The sequence below is a fragment of the Podarcis filfolensis genome (genome assembly GCF_964270895.1).
Source record: "Podarcis filfolensis genome assembly, chromosome: 5".
Classification (NCBI taxonomy): domain Eukaryota; kingdom Metazoa; phylum Chordata; class Lepidosauria; order Squamata; family Lacertidae; genus Podarcis; species Podarcis filfolensis.
Window position 1 is genome coordinate 4,566,654 of NC_139608.1, and position 6,638 is coordinate 4,573,291.

Consider the following 6,638-nt stretch of genomic DNA (forward strand, 5'->3'; position numbering starts at 1 on the left):
AAGCCAAGCTGCCATCCCCAAGGCAACCTCGGGAGCCCGAAAAGAAAAGGAAAGTTATTTGGGGGACTTTGGGTTCCTTCTTCTTTGTTTGTTTGTTTTGCCAGACCCCGGAGGCAAGTCAGGGCCTGCCTGCTAAGGTTTGCGATGGGGCCCAGTCACCTCCCCCCCCTCCCCAGCACCAAATTTCCTGGGATTACGCTTGGCCAGTGGGGAGCCAGAAATCCCCTCCTGGGGCCTGCAAGAGGGGAGAGGCAGGGTCCCCAACTCACCCCACAAAGAGCGTCTCCCACACCTCAATTGCAAGCGGAATCACAGGGGCAGTTTGCTGCTGGATTTAGCGCTGCATGGGTTAAAATTGCATCATGAGCGCAGGATTGAAACTGAACCGTCCGCACATCATTTGGCTATATCGGTTCTGTTTCTTGGAGGGGAAATTTCGCAGTACAGAGCAAAAAAGCAGGACCAGAAACAAACCGAGACATTTGTGGTGTATACAGGAATTCAGGAGGAAGTTACGGGGTCTGTGTGTGTGGTTTGCACTGATCAGAAGTGCAGCAGTAGACCCACCCTGAAACTTTTGCCAGCGCAAACATTATTTGTAGAACCACAGAATTGTAGAATTGTAGGGATGGAATCCTCCTGCCCACCTATCAGTTCGAAAGCACACCAGTGCAAGTAGATAAATAGGTACTGCTCCGGCGGGAAGGTAAATGGCATTTCCGTGCGCTGCTCTGGTTCGCCAGAAGCGGCTTAGTCATGCTGGCCACATGAACTGGAAGCTGTACGCCGGCTCCTTTGGCCAGTAAAGCGAGATGAATGCCGCAACCCCAGAGTCGGCCACGACTGGACCTAATGGTCAGGGGTCCCTTTACCTTTAGGGATGGAATAATCTAAATAAATAATAATCCCAGATAAATAATCCCAGACAGGTGAACCTCTGTTCAGAAATCTCCAATGAAGGACAGTCCACTATCAAACAGCAACGACCCTCAGAAAGTTTTCACAAATGTTTAGTCAGAATCTCCTTTCTTGTAACTCGAAGCCATGGGTTCGAGTCCTCTGCCCGACCGGGAGGCCGAGTGAGGTGAGCACCTCAGGCGACAGGTGCTGAGGGACAGGGCCTGGCCTGCACCCTCTGACCTGACCTGCCGCTCTCTGGCACAGCAGAGGACGCTGCCCCGTTGCCAGGCCCAACAGCCAGACTCAGTCCCCTTTGCACACGGAGAGAGGGCCAGGGCCATCTTGCTCTTCGCCTCAGGCGGCAAAATGTGCTTCGAGGTCCCCCTCACCCTCTTCAAGAACAGCAATAGCCCAACCTTTCCACGCAGAGGTAAACCGTAGCTTGCTGCTACACCCGACCCGGGAAACCGTGGTTTGTTGTGCTCGGCCTGCAAACTGGGACCAAGCCCCGGTGGGCAACCTGGCATTGCAGGGCTGGCAGAGAGGGGGCTTTGCCCGGCCGGGACGGTGCAGAGGGGGTCCTCGTGTGCCGCTGCCCCTTGTTATTTATTGCCACTGGCTGGCGAGCTTCCACCGCGACAGCTTGAGCCAAGCCAGGCCTGGCGCTTGCCCGCCAGCTGCCGGCCTCGGCTGTCCTGCCAACCCATGGCACGGCGCTCTCCTCCGGCTTTGTTCAGGCAACAATGGTGCCATCTGTGCGCGCCCAGGCAAGGCAGGAGGAACTGAGGCCGGGCAACAAAAGGGCTGCGGTTTCCACGGCTGACAGGCCTCCTTTTCACCTGCCAGCTCCCTCCTTTGTGAGTAGGGAGAAGGAAGCGCACTCTGCGGCTGCACAGCTCCCCACAAAAGTGATTAACAGCTTGGGGGGGGGAGAGAGCAGAGCTGGCTTGCAGGGGGTTAATGGGGGCGAGGCGGCCTTGGCGGCTGTTGCTAGGTTAAGTAGCCCGACCTTGCCCAATGGGAGCCTGTCCTGGTGACATCATGTTCACACAGCTGGGCTTTCCATTGGCTGCGCATGCCGTCCTTTCAGAGAGCCTCCAGCGAAGAGGGGAGGGGAGGGGGGCTCGCCGCCTCTGCCTCCCCCTGAGTTTTAAGGCCTGAGCTGCAAACAAGGAATGACATCAAGGCTGGTTTAAATCAGCCAGGAGAAGAGAGGGAGTCAGGCTCCAGTTCTGCAAAGGAGTAGATGGAGCATGCATGCAAACTGGTGAAAACAGCTGGCAGCCTGGGAGGGGAACCTCTGCAGCCCATTGAGCTTTTGCAGGGGCTTAGATACAAAATGAAAGCCTTTTTCGTTCCCCGTGCGGGTGCCAGGGAGTTAAGCAAAATGATCATTTACCTGGAGGCTGCAGTTGCTTAAGAACCCAGTGATCAGAGTAAGATTTAATAATAGTAGTAGTAATAATAATAATAATAATAATAATAATAATAATAATAATTTTTATTTATACCCCGCCCTCCCCAGCCAGAGCCGGGCTCAGGGCAGCTAACACCAATAAAATCACAGTAAAAACATAATAGGAGGGAAAGAGAGGGGAAAGGGGGGGAACCAATTTAAAATACAGGTTAAAATGCAATTTAAAATGCAGCCTCATTTTAAAGTAGCCGATAAATCAAGACCATAAGGGGAGAGAAACGTAAGAGTCAGACTGAGTCCAAACCAAAGGCCAGGCAGAACAGCTCTGTCTTGCAGGCCCTGCGGAAAGATGTCAAGTCCCGCAGGGCCCTTGTCTCTTGTGACAGAGCGTTCCACCAAGTCGGGGCCAGTGCTGAAAAGGCCCTGGCCTTAGTTGAGACCAATCTAACCACCTTGCGACCTCGGACCTCCAAAATTTAGACCTATGCACGGGATCTTAGGGGAGAAGTGGTACCTCTGGTGGGGGACATGTCATGCTCCTTCTGGGGGAGTTTGTCCTCCTTTGGTCCCCACCCTGCACTCGGCTCTCACCTGTGGCTCCTGGAAGCTGTCCGCATGAGACAGCGGCTACATCCCCGGAAAACGGCTTTGACTAGCCAGCTAAACCAGGTGAGAGAAGCCTATGGGTCTCAGAGCCAAGTTAGGAGCTTCGCTTACCCTGCATGCAAAAACAGGCTCTGGAGGATTAAGTGCAAGAATGGGTCCACGCTGTAGAGGGGGCAGATGGGGCTTGCCTCCCTGGAAAGAAAGCCCTTCAAGGAGAAATGAATCTCTGGCCCTAAACCTCTGATCCTTTGCAGGATATCTTCTTCTTCTTTGGCAATCACTTGTAGCCAAGTAAGATCTTCCAAAACAGAGTTTTTAGCAGTGAGTCTGTAAGTGACCGTGGAGGCCAATTCTGGATCCACACATTCTTGCACAGTGGGGACATAGGTTTCTGGGCAGGAGTTGATCATGGTGTGGATTTGCCAAGTGTGCCTTCCTCTTAGCACGTTTCTCCCTTGCGTCCTGAGTTCGAGTGTCTTCAAAGCCCATGACTCCTTTGGTAAAGGCTGTTCTCCAATTGGAGCGCTCGCAGGCCAGTGTTTCCCAGTTGTCGGATATATTCAAGGAAAGAAAAGACCGGGGAGTTAAGGTAAAGGGACCCCTGACCATTAGGTCCAGTTGTGGCCAACTCTGGGTTTGCGGCGCTCATCTCGCTTTATTGGCCGAGGGAGCCAGCATGCATCTTCCAGGTCATGTGGCCAGCATAACTAAGCCTCTTCTGGCGAACCAGAGCAGCGCACAGAAACGCCGTTTACCTTCCCGCCAGAGTGGTACCTATTTATCTACTTGCACTTTGATGTGCTTTCAAACTGCTAGGTGGGCAGGAGCAGGGACCGAGCAACGGGAGCTCACCCCGTCGCGGGGTTTCGAACCACCGACCTTCTGATCAGCAAGTCCTAGGCTCTGTGGTTTAACCCACAGTCCAGCTGTCGGATATATTCAAGGAAAGAAAAGGCAGGGGAGTTAATCCTACACAAATCCAGAGCGGAGTCCCTAAGGCGGTTGGATGGCGCCTTGTACGTCTCCTTCCAGCAACATCTGCAGCCAAGCGGGCGCCAAATGTCTTGCTCTGCTTTCCTTTGGACCCCATCGGGGGGACCGAGAGGGGGGTCTTGCCGTCTGGGCAACCCAGGACTCCAGACACAGTGCCCAGGCTTGCATCCCAGGGAGGTCACTTTGGGGCTACTAACACAGCAGCTGGACTTCACCCCTGGAACTCCATTGTCTCTCGAGACAGACAGATGCCAATCACAACAGTGCAAGTATGCCCAGGGTCAGCTGTGTCAAGAATTTTCCAGAACACAGAAATCTGCCTTCTGCTGAGTCAGACCATTGCAACATCTACCTCAGTGTTGTTGGCAAGGATAATAATAATAATAATAATAATAATAATAATAATAATAATAATTTATTTATACCCCGCCCATCTGGCTGGGTTTCCCCAGCCACTCTGGGTGGCTTCCAACAAAATATTAAAATACTGTAATACATCAAACATTAAAAGTTTCCCTCAACAGGGCTGCCTTCAGATGTCTTCTAAAAGTCTGGTAGTTGTTGTTCTCTTTGACATCTGACGGGAGGGTGTTCCACAGTGTGGGTGCCACCACCGAGAAGGCCCTCTGTCTGGTTCCCTGTAATTTGGCTTTTTGTAGTGAGGGAACTGCCAGAAGGCCCTCGGCGCTGGACCTCAGTGTCCAGGCAGAATGATGGGGGTGGAGACGCTCCTTCAGATATACTGGACCGAGGCCGTTTAGGGCTTTAAAGGTCAGCACCAAAACATTGAATTGTGCTCGGAAACGTACTGGAAGCATTTCTGACAAGGAAGCTCTTCCAGCCCTACCTCCTGTCGGGATTTGAATGCAGGACATTCCAGCTGCAAGGCAGTTTCTCTCCCACTAAGCAACGCCCAACCGTTACTGGGCAATGTAGTGTTTCTCCATGAGATGGAAAGCGAAGGTCTGTGCTCTTTGGCTGGTCGAGACCTTAAATATTCAAAATTTGGAACCGAGCGGAATACTGAGCCTGCCTTGTTGGAGACAGTAAAATAGGAACATGATATCCTGTTGGCATTCGCACCCAGATGCATATGCATTTGTGAGAATGCCTGTACAGTCCAAAGCAGCCTTGAGTGCCCAGACATTGGCAGACTACAACTCCCATCACCCTTGACTTTTGGCTACGCCGGAAGGGGACAGTGGGAGTTGTAGTCTGCCAATGGCTTCTTGGGAGAAAAGCAATGACAAACCTAGACAGCATCTTAAAAAGCAGAGACATCGCATTGCCAAGGTCCATATAGTTAAAGCTATGGTTTTCCCAGTAGTGATGTATGGAAGTGAGAGCTGGACCATAAAGAAGGCTGATCGCCGAAGAATGGATGCTTTTGAATTATGGTGCTGGAGGAGACTCTTGAGAGTCCCATGGACAGCAAGAAGATCAAACCTCTCCATTCTGAAGGAAATCAGCCCTGAGTGCTCCCTGGAAGGACAGATCCTGAAGCTGAGGCTCCAAGACTTTGGCCACCTCATGAGAAGAGAAGACTCCCTGGAAAAGACCCTGATGTTGGGAAAGATGGAGGGCACAAGGAGAAGGGGACGACAGAGGACGAGATGGTGGGACAGTGTTCTCGAAGCTATGAACATGAGTTTGACCAAACTGTGGGAGGCAGTGGAAGACAGGAGTGCCTGGTCCAGGGGGTCATGAAGAGGCAGACACAACTAAATGACTAAACAACAACAACAACAGTCTGCCAATGTCTGGGGGCCCAAAGGTGAAGGACTCTCGTCGAAGACAGAAGCGGCCAATCTGTGGCGCCCGGGCAAACGTCATGCAAGGGAGCGATGGAAAGAGGAACGGGGAAATGTGGCCCTAAGCTCTGAGCTCTGGCAAGAGAGATGGCCGCTTTCTTGTCAAACAATGGGGGAGAGGTGGGGAGGGCTGATAGAAAAAGAGAGAGAGAAATGGGGTGTCACAAATGCGGAAAAGGGGTGCCTGCACACACCTTTGGCTCTGGGTTCGCCCATCGCAGGCTGCAGCCCCACCCACTGGCAGCAGGCAGCCCTGACAGTTTTCCTGCAAGGGGAATGTGGGGCATCTCGGCCCCAAGAGACAAATGCGGCCCTCCAGACCTCTCAGCCTGGCCCTTCCGACTCTCACCAGGCGAAAACCCACACCAGCTCTGCTCTGTACGCCCTGTATTTTTGCCCATGAGGGAAAGTGGCCCTCAGATGAAAAAGAATGGCTTCTTCTCATCACCCCCCCCAAAAAAATATTGCTCCCCACCCTGTGAATTCATTAGATTTAAATCTGCCTTCAGAAACAAGGCACCCGGGTCCAGATTAGCTGGGGTTAATGGGAGTTGTAGTCCAAAACATCTGCAGGAGGGCACCAGGTTGGCAAACGGTGGCCTAAATGATGGTCAGTAAAGGGCTATGGTTGCTAAGCAACCGCCCGCAATGGGTGGATAAGTGTCATTCTGTGCTTGAGTCACTAGGTGGCGCTGGACTTGGCTGCATCTGCATGGAATCTGGGAGCGATTAACCCAAAGCAGGTAAAACAAGGAACCACTTCAGGGAAACACTGATCAAAACTGGTTCAGATTTGTATTAAATCTGCATATGCTAATTCATATGGATAGAGGCAAGGGTAGAAAGAATTGCTGTGGTTTAAACGGAAGCGCAAGGCATTGTGGGGAAGACCAGGTGATCTGTGTGTGACT